The sequence below is a fragment of the Neopelma chrysocephalum genome, unplaced genomic scaffold (assembly GCF_003984885.1).
Source record: "Neopelma chrysocephalum unplaced genomic scaffold, ASM398488v2 Primary Assembly neopelma1_59, whole genome shotgun sequence".
Lineage (NCBI taxonomy): Eukaryota > Metazoa > Chordata > Aves > Passeriformes > Pipridae > Neopelma > Neopelma chrysocephalum.
The window spans coordinates 2,232,505-2,247,502 of record NW_020897714.1 but is presented as its reverse complement, the minus strand read 5'-3'; the positions used below and the strand labels follow the sequence as shown (position 1 = coordinate 2,247,502).

The 14,998-nt window shown below is 38.1% G+C and overlaps 1 protein-coding gene across 6 annotated transcripts in view; it reads right to left on the bottom strand.

Moving 5' to 3' along the window:
- CNOT2 (CCR4-NOT transcription complex subunit 2) overlaps positions 1-14,998 on the bottom strand; it is an 86,156-nt gene that overhangs the window by 65,999 nt on the left and 5,159 nt on the right. The window contains exon 1 of one of the 6 annotated variants that reach the window (XM_027679705.1): positions 14,686-14,705. The exons of 3 other annotated variants lie outside the window; for them this stretch is intronic. The gene's annotated coding sequence lies outside the window, so the exon portion shown is untranslated. Of the gene's footprint in view, positions 1-9,352; positions 9,377-14,685; positions 14,706-14,998 lie in introns of those variants that run through there. 2 more of the 6 variants (XM_027679698.1, XM_027679704.1) reach the window with 2 other exon arrangements.

Sequence of the window (14,998 nt, the reverse complement as noted above, 5' to 3'; positions counted from 1 at the left end):
CAAGCACATTTCTAATGTCTAGTAGACAATTTAAGAAACAAACGTATCATAAAGATAAATTTTAGTGCTACTAAAACTCAGTGATTCTTGAGTATGTTACATACTTGACAAAAAAAATTTTAAAGAAAAAATTTTAAAAAAACTGAAAGGCCACATAGCCTGATTTAGAACTTTGTTAGGACACAGAAATTGGCGACAAGACCTATAGCTCATATTTTAGGGAGGTTTACATAAGCAAAGTCTGTACCTTGGGTTAACTTCATACTGTCAGCATGGTGGCCCAGTAAGGGGTTTATCACAACTGATCTCAAGAGAAGTGCTCAATTAGAGGACACCGAGTCATTTACTGAGCAAAAATTACATAGCTTGCAAACTTTTTATTCTGCATATTCTACACTTAATCCATTTTATACTGTTCTGATTCTCTTAAAATAAGCACAAAACTGTAACTTAACCACATTTTTTAGTCAAAACTGGCAATTATTTGTACATGCATCTGAAGGAGGAAGTACACATTAAGAGACTGCAAAAACTAACACAACTGCAGTACCATTACACATCATTATAAAGTGATACACTAAAAAATTATCACACTTCTCAGCCAAAAGAACCTAAATAAATGTTATAAACTACAAACTCTGGCTTTCCCAGACAAAGAAGGTTTAAGAGGAAAGAGCTCAGAGGCACTGTGCCTAAAAAGGAGGCAGTAAGCACACAGTGAAGAGCCAGTAAACAAACCATAATTCAATACAGGCCCTTCACCAAGAAGGACAAGCACCACAACACAGGGATGACAGAGGGGGATAGAAGAAAATATGAGCCCAGAACCGATCCCTAACAGGAAAATATGCTAACCACATTCTCTTTTGAGATCTCAATAATCACTACTCACACAGGTACACAGAGGCAGTCTTTAAAAAACACATAATCCCACAGGGATTCTACTGACTGTACATTGTTGCATGGGTTTTAGTTTTGAGTTTTGTGGGGTTTTTTAAAGATTATTCCAAGGTTTTCTCAATCATTAATATATTGTAATTTGCTATAGTGATACGAGACCTATTCAGGTTCTTATGCTTTAGCACAAGTCTAGTATCACTACTGCCTATTTACATAGGAAGAATTTTACCAGAACTCCGGGTTAAAGGAAGAAAACGAGATCTGCATAATAAGAAAAAAATACCCCACTCTGGAAACAGAAGCATAAAGAAGAAAAGCTTTAGTCCAAGCAATTCACAATGTCACAGTTACACTTAAGTTCATCCTACTGAAAATTACCAAATTGTTCATTATCTGCAGTGTATTTACACAACATATACATTTGCTGTATGTGTATTGCCAAAAGCATAGTCTGAAAAGGAGGAAAAGGGCACAGCACCACTTACAATGACTATGACACGTTACAGAAACACACATACTCTTATTCATTCAGAGAGCAAATGCTCCTATTTGGTCTATGCATGCATTTTCAAGGATACTTAAGTTCTCGCATTTCTTTTCCTGGACTTCCAGAGGCCTACATGCCTACCTCTTAGCCTGCTGAAGTCAGAGGACAGAAATTTTATCTCAAGCATTAAAATTAAGTGGAGAAAGATATGTGGGATAAATTTGGATCTTAAATAGACACCCAAAGATTTGTAGCTGAGTTTGGGTATTAACTGCCTCCCTTGTAAAATACAAAGAAGTGGAAAAAATTAGTCACATATTGCTTAAATAAACATCTTTACTATTTTCATAGTAGTTTTAATGTAGGTGAACACAACAAATGAAACTAAAACCTTCACCTCACCTGAGAACATTCACTCCTCTCGTAACACTTTCACTTTTGATTGCTTCACCCTACTCCTCATCACATAATCCTCCTATACCCTTACACCTAAAGTATCTTCATTTACCACACAAACAATCGTAGTCATTCTTTATGAAGTTACAGCTAACCCCTGCTTTCCAATCCATTTTTATAAGTGTCAATAATCTTCCTGTGGATACAACTTATCTCTTCAAGTAAGGCTTCTTTTCAGAAAAGAAAAACACAAAATTCAAGAGAAAAAAAATACTTTTTAAACATTCAATTCCAGGGCCATTTTCAAAAGGAATCTTTGAAAACTATCATGTATAAAAGGTAGGAATTCTGGAAAAAATCTTGTAACTTGAGGTTTATCTAACACTTCTAAATTAAGGACTTTCCAGAAATTTTCTATAGCTCTTCTTATATTCCATGTTCAGAGAACTGCACAATAATGCAACATGAAATGCACTTTAATCTTGTTTAAAATTGCCTTAAAATGCACTACCTCGGAAGAAGAAAAAGTCGTGAAAACACAGATTCAGTTTTACTTTTAAGAACTTACATTGTTACAGAAAGCACAGGCAGTAATACTGTGTTGGATAATCTTAGTCACTGCTTTAAGACCCCATATTAATTCACTTGGCCAAATTACAGAACGCACAAGCTTTTTATGCCCAAAGACAACCTTTAACTACCTTTCAGGCTAAACTGATCAGATTTATTTTTTTTAAGTAGCTAAGATAGTTCAATCTTTTCTGAATGTTTTTTAACAGAAACATTGTTCCCCTTTCCAGCTGAAAACATTTTAAATCTAATCTGTTGGGATGCTCTAGGACTTGAACACTGTGCAACACTGACAAGTAAGATATGTTCATGTCTCAAGAAAGCACTGTGTACCATAACAATGAAGACCTGCTCAGATCTGCTTGAGCTGCCAGGCTCTGCAACACCACCTTGCTCACATTCTACACAGAGATCATACAGGCTCTCCGCTGATCTACAACACATTTCACCTTCTTGCATGAGACCTCTGTGCAATGGTGTGGATGTAAGCCCAGCTACAGAAAAGTTAAGAACACTTCATCCTAGAACTGAGAAATACTTTTAATTCTCTTAGAAACCTGCTGGGTGCTATCAGGAAAATAGCTAGGGGAAGAGGGAACCAGAAGAGGAATTAGAGTTCAAAACAGGAACAGAGAAAGAAATTGCAGAAAGAAAGAGACAGATGTGTAAGATGCTGATGGGAAAGCAAAGGGTCCCAAAGACCCGGCCACTACAGCATGCAGATCTTCAGATCTTGGACCCATCCCTTCTGGATTTTCTTGGCCAATGGACCAGGGACCACTGTCAAGATGCACCTCTATCCTCCTCTAATTAATTACACAGAGACTATAGGAAGAAAACAGTGTGTCTAGCTAAGATGCCTAAATTCCACATATGTAAACTGATTTTATGCCTGTCTCTTAAGGTTTGTATTTTCATTTTTTAATAATGTTGGGAGAGCCACACAAAGATTTTCACAAGTGTCTTCTGACTGAAATACTACAAGTCTAGGCAGAAGCATTAACTATTCAGAGCTGCAAATTAAATGAAAGGCATTTCTATTATGAAATGTTAAACCAATGTCTCAGTTTCTCTATTTGTAATGCATGGCTCTCACTTCAGTGAGGAAATATAAAATATGACTTTTTCAAAAAACATTATAAAGGATTTCCATAAAACTGTAACGAAGAAACTGGAGAGAGAACATTAACCCAGTATTTACTTAGAATTTTGGATAGCACAATCTGAACAAGGGGATTAAAAAAAACACCTCAGTGAGAGAACACCATCCATTCACTCTAACCAATGAGACCAGAGTGCTCTGGGGAAAACACCATTTGATGAAGAAAACTATACAACAGTGACATGAAGTTGGATCCTGAGTTAAGATAGGAAAGAAAACCTTCATTCCAGCATTTCTTCAATTCAGATTCCCTTGAATTTGCAATTTTAACAGTCACTGAAGCAGGGTCTTATGTACTGAGGGAAGAGTTTGTAACAAAACTTCAAACGCTCATATAAACAGTGACCTACATCCCTCTTAGTTTATGAACTGAAAATGAGACAAGTTTATGACATAGCAAAACAAAGACTAAGCATCAGAAAGAACAATGAGGTAATCCAAAACTTTGCTTTTCAATCTTATTCAATAAATTGTTGGGGAAGAAACTCAGTGAAAACAAGTGATGAAAGAGTAGGAAAAGCACAGGGACAAAAACCCCAAACTACCCTACAAGAATACATAAGGTAGAAAAAGAGAGGCATTCTGGGAGTACAGGAGACAAAAAAGCTATCTTAAGTGCCTTGCATCTATCTAAACCCCTGTCTTCAGATAAAATTGAAGTTCTCAGCATCATGTGCCTATATTAACACTGGGAAAGCCTTCACCATTTGATGGAACATAGCTGCTCTTCTCTAGGTTTATGTACTAACCCAACTCAAAGCTTCTCACAGTAAGTAAAAAAAATTTTAAACTTTTAATAGTTAAAATTTTAAAGCCTATTTGATATTACAGAAGAATGATTATGGGCAAGAATATGACCATCTCACCAATGCTGCATAGATTTCTATCACGATCACTGCATACATCAACCTCAAATTTAAATTAGTTTCTCATAATAGATGTGTAATTACAAGGTATCACTAGGAGTCTCATTCTTACTCAAGGGACATATTTCCATTAGTAATCTAGCCATTTGTAATTCTGATTTTTTGCGGATTTTATTTTGCCAGTTTGACAGTTTTCACAGAGGTCAGACTCCTGACAGGAGCAGGACCTGGTGAGGTTTCCAGTGAACGACAAGGCCTTGTGGAGAACCCAAACCAAACCCACTCTATCAGCAGCTGTCCATCTTATTTCAAGATAGCACCCTTACTGTGATACCACTGGAGTCTTACCTCTGAGAGAAAAATACACAGGAAAGGAAAAAAAAAAGAAAAGAAAAAAGTGTAACTTGAGCAGAACCGTGGTAGCTGCATTCAGAGAGAAAAAACACACCACCAAAGGGAACTTTCTTTTGTAAACCAAGGTAGAATTTGGTGTGTCTTCTGGGTTTGACACTACATAGCATGAGGGCAACTAATTAAGACCATTTTCAATTTTTTTTTCTTGTTTCAGTATTAGTTTAACCCTGACAACTGGATTATTTTACATGTTCTTCATGCATAACAATTTCAGAAGCTTACCTTCTAAGCAAAATCTATCATTCCCTTGGGGTTTTTATACACTTTTTGCCTTTTCAGTAAAAACAGTAGCAGATAAGTGTCACTACAATTATTACTGACTAAAGGTTTTCACAGAAAACAGGTTCATAACCAAAATATCATACCTCAGAAGGATCAAAACGTACTCATAGTTTTATAGAGTGCCATGTCAAGGGCAACATTAGAGGGATGTGAGCTCATTCTGACCCTGTGTTAGTCAATAAAAGACTATCCATTCATTCTATAAGCTGTACGTCAAAAAGGCAGATATTGAATAACCCTCACATAAGATTTCAAAGTTTTGCTTCATTAGACAGGAAAGGGCACATTATACCATCTTCCACAAAAATCTAAAACTTTTCATAAATAGCAAGTTATACAATGAGTGCAGGATAAACACTAACTTCACAAAGTTAAATTACATTAACAGGTCAATTAAGTATTTATAGTAAAAAGTGTGTACTGATTCTTCACACAAAAATAAATGGGAAATTCTTTTCACAAAACTCCCCTCTCCTAACAACCCCCCATGAACGTAGTGAAACCAACAGCTTCCTGACACAGCCCTGCTCAAACCAAGCCAGGAAGGCTCGGTGATAAAATGCCAACTGCCAGGGCCTCCTTCACATCAGCAATCTTCTCTTGCCAGCAGACAGACAGACAACAGATAGCTGTGGTGAGGAACCTGTGAGATATACTCGTAAAAAAGAAGACTGGGCACACAAAATATGAAATACACAACCAATGTGTTATTCTTGCATTTGGCTCCCTGGACTCCTACTCTAGAAAAAGAGGAAATAAATACCAAACAGAACAGAAGAACATATTTGCTTATAAAAACATTGCATTTCTTCTCTACAAGCACAGTACTAGGTGACAGACTAAGCCCAGGCTGACACACCAGGCACAGAACAACATGGCCTGGCCTGCACAGGCTCTTCTCCTCTGGGATGCTTGCCCCACCCTTGATCTCCTGCTCCTTGACTGCCTACCAAAGGTGCATGCCTGCTCTAGGGTGGCTAGGGTACAGTCTTGTACCCTTTCTACACAAAGAACACGGCACTCAGGAGCCCTTCAGGGCCAGCAAATGAAAGTCCTTCCTTCCTCCAGAGCTCCAGAGCTGTGTCCCAGGGCTCTTTCTGGAGAGCCCAGAATTGAGGAAAATGCAAAATGCTTCTAGGCACAAGGCAAAGCTAAGAAACAAAACAACGATTTTGTGTTAGCTATCCTCTTCTCTTCCCTCACAGGCACAGTCAGCAGTTCACCAAGAACCAGAGGGATTGCCTCCCCATCACCAGCATAAGGGGATGGTATCTACAGGCCTCCAGGAAGAGTGGTGCACTGCTTTGTGATTTCCCCTCCCAATATATAAGCTGGGTCAAAAGGATTTCTTAACACGCACAACCAAAGGCAGAAGGCACAGGATGACAGGCCTTACAGCAACTGTTGTTGCCCACTCTCCCACTGAACAACCCAAATCCAACCTAGAAATAAAGCCTCTCCATGTAGAAATGGCACATATCTAACTACCTGAATATGTATACATGCTATTTGGCCTCAGGAAGGACAAAGGTAACCCATACTTTGCCAAGGGTAACCCTCACATGGAAGCATGGGCTTCTGGTGTTATAAATACCAAGTTTTACAACTTTTTTGATCTTTCTAGATTACCTCCACGGTCGACAAGGAAGTCTGAGGGCTGACAGTGCTTCCCCTGTCCCAAAGTTATGGATACCTGACCTAGACACTGCTAGAAAAATAAATTATTTGAATTGTTCAGATAAAACAATCATTAGAAAGCATCTACAAAAATCTCGTTTATTTTTAAAGCTGCAACCTAATGAAGGGACTACATGTTTAGTTTTACAAGTATCTATTTCTTCAGACCACAGATCCCTTTGAAATCATTCTTCACTGAACTACCAGATTCCTCAGGGAAAGAAAAGGACCTTGTAAAGTGAAGGACTTGGGATGTCAGTAAACAACACTATAGAAAATTAACTTTTAGAAGGACAGTAATAGAATAAATAACAGTTGTCTCTGTTCTGGCCTCAGAGTTCGAGATGAACTTTCAGTCCTGTACTCAGAAATTTCAGCTGTGCTCCTAACATAGAATTATAGCACCTATTTCAAGAAGTGGTGAAAAATGAGAACCCAGTTACTCCGTAATAAAGCTATAATTCTCAACAAATTCAATTTCTGACCCTTAAATTATGTACACACGACAAGTTTGTTCTGTACAGGTATCATCCTATCAGCAAAACATGATGCATACTATCATTTAACATGTTATTTGCAGCCTGAATTCAAAAAGCATGAGAAAAGCCACATTAAAGAGATCAAAACATTGCTAAGACTACAGCAAGTGGTGTACAAAAACTAGCAGAACAGTATAATTTGATCATAAATGTCACCTAAAGTGCTGAAAAAATAGTGAGGTCTATTTTCAAGATTTCAAGTTTGCCCTCAAAGCTGAATTAATATGATTAACATCTCGTTTTCATGTCTGTAGCATCCACAGACTTACAGAACTCTTACAGTTACAGTACAGAGCCAAATTAAGCGAGAGGTCTCTGAGAAAGCACACATACCTGTGAGCAGGAATCTCTGGGACTTCTTTAGAGAAACAAATGTCTGCTGAACTATATAGTACCTTTCAAACTGTTGTTTTGCTCAGATATGCAGAGGAGTAACATACCTAACCATGTAAACAAGATATTTGATACTCCTAAAACATAAGCAAAGCTACTCTTTGGCCAGAGACATTGTCAGGGAAAATATTTCGGACGTAAATACCCACAATCAAAAATTATGTAGGATGTGTTCTGCTTCATACCAGTGGGGATGAAGCCTCTAGGTGCTAACAATACAAGATGTGTTACATAAGACTATGCACTTATTTTTAGAAGTACATTACAAAATTAAGTACCGCACTGGAATCTGTTGCAGAGCCATGGACAGTTACATCAATATGCACAAAGAACAATTGCTCAGTTGGAGCAGAATATCAAATTTGATTCAGATTGGAGTTCTCTCCTGACAGCCCCAAAAAATACTGAACCATCTGAGACTGTGAAAGTTAATTTACATTCATTAGATAAAGAAAAACCAAACCAAAACACAAACAAACTACTAATAGTAAAGACATATTCTTTTCTATGAGCAGCAGAACTAATAAAAATTAGTTTCTTACAGATTGGTTCTTCTGTTCCTTAATACTTAAACCACGATAACCCTCAACTTCCTTCTTTTCCACATCTCTTCATGACTTTGCCCCCATTCCAGAGAAAAGAGAGTTATGGTACACACATTCTGGAAGTCTGCATGTGCTTACAGGATGCCTGACCAGCTGCCATCCTACAGAACACATAGTGGACGAGGTCTCACTATTCCTTTTCTAGGAGTGCACACCAATTTGAACTTCCTTCCTCTACCTAGACACAATTTCATAAGGTCTGTAGGACCATAATTTGAATCTTCTCTTTCTGATTTAAGTTTCCATATATAAACATGTCTATATAAAGTATAAATTCAGTTAAATGCTTAACTTTTGAGTCAACTGAAAATCTGGGTTACCTGTGTATACTTGACCTACTTTAAATTATTTTATTTCTTGTAGTTACAAACATAAAACAATCCATTAGGCACATTCTACTATCAACAGATTTTACTACCAGCGTCTATTAATTGGCGGCCTATGTTATTCCTCTTAAGACTCTCTCCCAAGTACAGCAGGACCTGAACTACCTTTAGTCTATTGAGTTTTAAAATACACTTCTCAAAATTATTTTGTTTCCATAAATGGACTCTGCAGATGCAGTTGTTCACTAGTACAGAAAGGCCCAGCAGCTGAACACTGCAATGCAAAATTCAGGGGCAGTTAAAGATGCCTCCTCTCAGTGAGACACTCCTGGTTACCAACCAGACCTACACTTGGCCATCCCAGTTTTCAAGACTTGTCAAACTTTGCTATATAAACTAATTCAGACTAGTCTGAAATGAATGTACACTGAGGACTGCAAAAGAACTGCCAGATGCTTTAAAAAAGAAGTCATTTAAACTAGTTCCATGTCTTTTGGAAACAATTAAAAGATTTGGATTACAGCTAATATCAACAGTTTGCAAATTCCTAATTAAACTGCTATGAAAATACTACTTGTCATCAAGCATATTCTGCGAGTAGTCACAATATACACTGACCTGAGATAAGGAAAGTTCAGAAGAGCATTGATATCTTGAAAACTACACTTTATCCTTGCAAGAAATTTGGATATTCCCTGTTTCATCACAGATGTCTCACAGCATTTATGTTCTTACCTAACTGAACTTTCATGAAATTGGAGGGAAAAGAAAACATGTATTTATTGTCCAAAACGTATCATCCTGAAAATGCCAAAGTTTCCTAAAAAAAAATAAAAATTAACTCCATATCACAGTAGCAAAGGAACCTGAATTTACTTCAATTTGCACCATGAAATAAAAAGTAATACTGACTTATTCTCATGTGTAATGCTGATCTCAATCAATCTGACCTTGATCAGCTTACTAGAAATGTGCATCCACATCCAGAAAATAATCAAAAAATTAAGATTTCAACATAAGGTACCCTTCTACTTTATGATGGTGCTTTTGACATGTTGGAAAAGGTACTTCACACAGTGAAGTATCAAGAGCAGTACTGACACTGCAATAAAGTAATCAAACATCTCATAAAAAAGATTTTTTACGTCAAGCAGTTTTACAGGTGGACACCATATTGCAAGGTACTTTAACATTCAGAATTGCTCATCATCTCGTTAGTCTTTCAAAAGTTGACACTGCACACAGCTGATTTCTTTTTGAAAACCTTTCCAATTTCCACTTCTCCACATCACAACACATGGTATAAACACTCAAGAAGAGAGAAGACCTTCCATATGTTTTTTTAACTTACTTAGTCTTTATATATAATACCTGCTTCACAGCTATTTTCCTGCTTCATACCTTTTTCAAAAAATAAATATTTATATGCAACAAGTACTTTCTCACAAACCTCATCCCTACTGAATGTTAAAAGACTCCAAGCATATACCCAAACAAGTCCCCTTCACAGTAGAGCAACAGAAAGAAGGTTGGCAGACCTTTTTTCCATCATTATAATTCTCTGGCAACATTTCCTTTGCACGAATATTTTTTGCAATTAAAACAAAAAATGCATTAAAAATACTTACAAGCAATAGTCATTCTACCACAAACAATGCAAGGTTTTAGTAGGCTGGAAGGGGAAAAGTACTGTTCTAGTGAAGCTCAAAGCAAAAACTCACACAGTCATATAGACTGCATGACAAGTACACAGTCCACTGACAGAAGTATTAGTTATTCTTTTCACACCAAGACAAGCATCGTCCTTCAACCCTTTGACAGAAAAGATAATATATGATACTACATTATCATTGCCTCTGTTACAAAGACAGCCTTAAAAAAACTTGTTTGCCAAGAAGCTGACTACAAATCTAAACATGAACATTTTATAATTCAACATAGTTGGCCATAATTAGTCCTACTGCTACTTTTTGGTGCCTGGAAACTCCTTGCTATTGTTTCCAAATGCAGACACATTTAGATTGTAATGAAAATGTTGTGGAAGTGCTATTCTGAAACACGCAAGGACAAACAACCCAACTGCCATTTTGGCCATTTCAGGGGTTTTAATATTGTTTTCCCTAACTATATACCTTAACTGCTACTGGTACCTAGTTCCACAGAAGCCTTGAACCACACAAGTAAAACACAGGAAACCATCATCCTCTTGTTACAGACTAGAACTTGGTTATAAATTGGTTAAGTGACTTAACCATCACTTCAGTATGTAACTCAGAATGACAGAAAGCACAATCCAACTCAATCTATTGGATTACTGCCTGCTCAGCACGAGTAATGCAAAGTCAGAGTTTCCATTTTATGTACCACAAACACAGTAGCATGTTATACCAGTTTTCAGTTTAAATAAACTATACCTTTTGACAAATAACTTGACCTCAGCCAACTGTATTCAAACATCATTGATCCACCTAAAGTGCAGAAAAAACCTGAAGGCAGGATTTTAAAAATGCTTCTGAAGTTCATTACACTACTCAATGCAACCAAAAAACCAGAAAAATCTCACTGTGACAAGGGGTAAAAAATGATACTTAAAAATAACCCCCCCAAGAATTATCCCAAAGCAAAATGAAAATAGGAAGAAACAATTGTTTACTTACTACTAAATTTCTGGTCAACAACTCTTGCATTGCAATTCAACAAGAGAAGGATGTGTCTGAAAAAGGTCTTCATTATAATCAAATTTTTAACCTACCAGCCTAATCTGAAAGGAATTCTCACAGGAAATGTAGAGAGTTGTGAAATTAAACATATTACCACTGCAAAGAACAATCAGATGGCAGAGTAACCAAGTCAAGGGTAAAGAATAATGCACATATTTTCTCTAACGCTACTGATAACCAATGCTACCTCAAGACAAATTACAGGGTTGCAGTAACATCTTTGGGCGAGGACCACTTGCACCTTGATTTGGAGCCTATCACACCATTAGACCAGAAGCTGAGCTAGTACATACCAACACAATACAAATATTCTATTTTCATCAGAATATTACAAATGAAAGATAAAATATAAATTAAAAGCAATCTGAACACTTTATGGTTGAGGTTTTGGGGGTTTGCCTTTCTCTTTTTTTTTCATTTTTACGGATACAAATGCAAAGATTTTCAATCCTATGTAAAAATCTCTTGCTGATTAGCACAGACCATGTCTCGTATACACACGCCTGCCCCGAAAACAAAATAACTCCATAAGGACAATTTAAAATATCCTACTGTGAGTATTTTCATTTGACACAATTCTTCCTACGCTGTTATAATGCTCAATAAAAGCATAGTTAGTTGTCAACATACAGCATCCATCATGAAAACTCTCAAGCAAAAAGTTAATATATGAGTATCGGTGCTTTAAAGTCAATGAGACTACACACAAAATTTCAAGTGTTCAAATGCTTTTACAGGAACCCCAGTCAGGAGACCAACCAATACACACAAACACAGTACCTATGTGTTAAAGCACATCTGCAAAGAAAAACAAAAAAAAAAAAGGTCAATGATTCAGGAAACACAGCTGAAACAGGCTGTATTGAATTGCTCATTTCAGTACATCTGAGACACCAGGACAAATTTCAAGCAAAAATATTAGCTTGTATAGCAGAATGTTTACTTACAATTTTTTATTTATTTATATCTCAAAAGCCCAGATGAAGCAAAGTTAACCTAACTGGAACTTCTAAGCTTTTGACAGCAAATGCTGAAATCCAAATATATACTGTATTAATAATAATTTTTAAAATGAGAAAAACTGTATCACTTAGAGAACAATCATTTAAATCTATGGTAAAAAAATGTTGGTTTGACTAACTGCACTTCTATAGAAACTGGCACAGGGTTTTCATTTAAGATAACGTTTAGAAACACACACAACAAATACAGCAAGTATTCTGCCAAGATTTTAAGAATTTTTCTTTTTTTTTTTTTTTCTTTGGGAACATATTTTTTTAAGGTGCCTTTTAAAAATCTGTATTCAGTCAAATTATAGCTTTAAGGGAAGACATAATTTTAAAAAGTTAAATACAAGGGTCTAGTTCCTTTAGAACAAAATTCTGTACTTGGCGCACTTTCTATGCTACCTCATAGCAAAACAAGCCATTCAATGCTTCTCTTCAGTTTCCAGATCAAGACAGCCAGCCAGGTGCAAGAAACCTCTATTTTAATTCAACTATGGTGTATTTTTAAGTTCTATTCACTTCTTGAGTCAATAAAAAGAAGGAGATGGAAAACATTTCTGAATAAACAAAGTTATGATACAAGGCTGCTTTAAAGCTGTAATGAGGTTACAACTTTGCAATTACTGTATGACAGATCTTGCACCAACATGAAAATTAGTGTAATTTTTAAGAAAGCTACAGTAGAGGCTAAAAAAGCAATAATGTTCCTAATTTCAAACCTAATCTCTGTCTAAACAGAAATGCATTCAGAAATACAGCAAATATAGCAGAAATCCTTTCTGAGATCTATCACTGTGGGCACTTAGAATTTTTGTATGAAGTGAGTGAGGTAAAGACCACAACTTTCAGGTGAAAACAGCCATTTATGGGACTGTTTTTTAGCATCCAGCTTCAGGACACTGTCCTATTTTTTCCACTGAATAACAATTCTCTAAAATTAGATTCTCCTAAAGAGAATTCAAATTACTTTTTTTTTATAAATTTCTGAAGTTTTTTTATTTCCAGTTTTTAGCCAAGGGCTTTTCTTTCATTTGTTGATAGAACTTACACATGAACAGGTTGCAATAACAATGACTGCTTTGACAGCAATATTAAGTTTCTAGAAGAGATGTGTAGACAAGGTTTATCTACTACTACACTCTTAGCTTTATCAACAGCTTCCTGAAAGTGAAACGGAAATACACTTGCAAGTCAAGCCAGTCAGCTCTTGATAGTGAGTATTCAAATCCCTTTCTAAAATCAGAAGCAGTCAACGCCTTGAAGTTTAGCATGCCAGCTGAATTCTCAACATAAACAACAGTGGAATTTGGGGGCAAAAAGAAAAGCAAAAGGCATAGGACACATAACATCATGTTCCAGATCATAAAACTCAATCCTGCAAGTTGCTTTCTATTAAGGTGTCACTATAAGAGAACTCAAAGTACATCAACACACACACAACTATTCTCCCAGGTCCAAACAAATATGTCATTGCAATATGAACTTCAACAATTATTTTGCTCTTGCAGGTCTTCACAAGTCTTAACAGTCTGAAACATATCCAAGTTTCCAGGAACATAAAGGTCTTGACTAACTAATGTGACAGCAGGTTTGATCATCTTAAACTCCCTTCCCCCAGCTGAAGACTTAAGACTAGCAGCCAGTCACCAGCACCAGATGTTGCTGCCGTGCAGGCACACAGGAATGTCTCCTGCACACGCTCAAGTTACACACACATACATACATATATATACATGAAGGAGACACAGAAAGTTCTAATCTTCCCCTGGGGATAAAAGAGTGCAAAGTTGGAAACAACTTTTTGCCTGATAAAACAGACAGCAGAAATGAAAACGTGCTTCTGTTAGATGTGGATCAGCAGCAGAAGCTACTATACTTAACACAAGCATGTTTGCATTTTCCCACATTACAGAGCCTCCAAAAGTTACCTGCAACTTCACAAAAACAACCCCACCCTAAAACCGAAAATACCCATTAGATGCTACCTTGTTTTCACCAGGAGCACACATACACTAACTGGATGGCCAGCACTGACTCTTGCACGTTTTCTACTGTCCCCGTCTCATCCCTAACCTGTCACCCTGTGCCACCTCCTCCCCCAGTACGGGCCAGGTTCACGACAGAGCTTGTCACTGCCGCTCCGGCGGGCAGGGGAAGGCCGGCTCCTTCCTCTGGCGGCCGCGCTCGGTCCCTTTCAAGTTTGTTTTACAAACACGTCCGAGGGAAAACGAGAACCTGTTTACACACCGCCTTAACCGCCGCCAGGAAGAGAGTGGAACAGGCGCAGGCTAAAAAAATATATTTTCCATAAGAAAGACAGCCAGCAGCACCCCCACCTCACCGCCGTTCTCCGCCCGGGGCCCGCGGCGCAGGCCGCACGGCCGCTCGGCGAGGCGCGGGGCCGGCGCGGCCCCGGCCGTTGGCGGCAGGTTCCGCTGCCCCGATGCCGGGCCCGGGGAAGGCAGAGGCGGGGGCCGGCTGGGCGCACAGCCCCGCGGGGACCGGCTCGGAAGGACGGGGGAGGCCCGGGAGTGGCCGGCGGAGCGGCGGCGGGAAGGAGCCGTTCGGGCGGGCCGAGCGGGCCGCGGGGCGAGCTGCCAACGGCGGCCGCGGGGATGCGGGGCCTGGGCACCGCTGGGCCGCGGCCTCGCCCG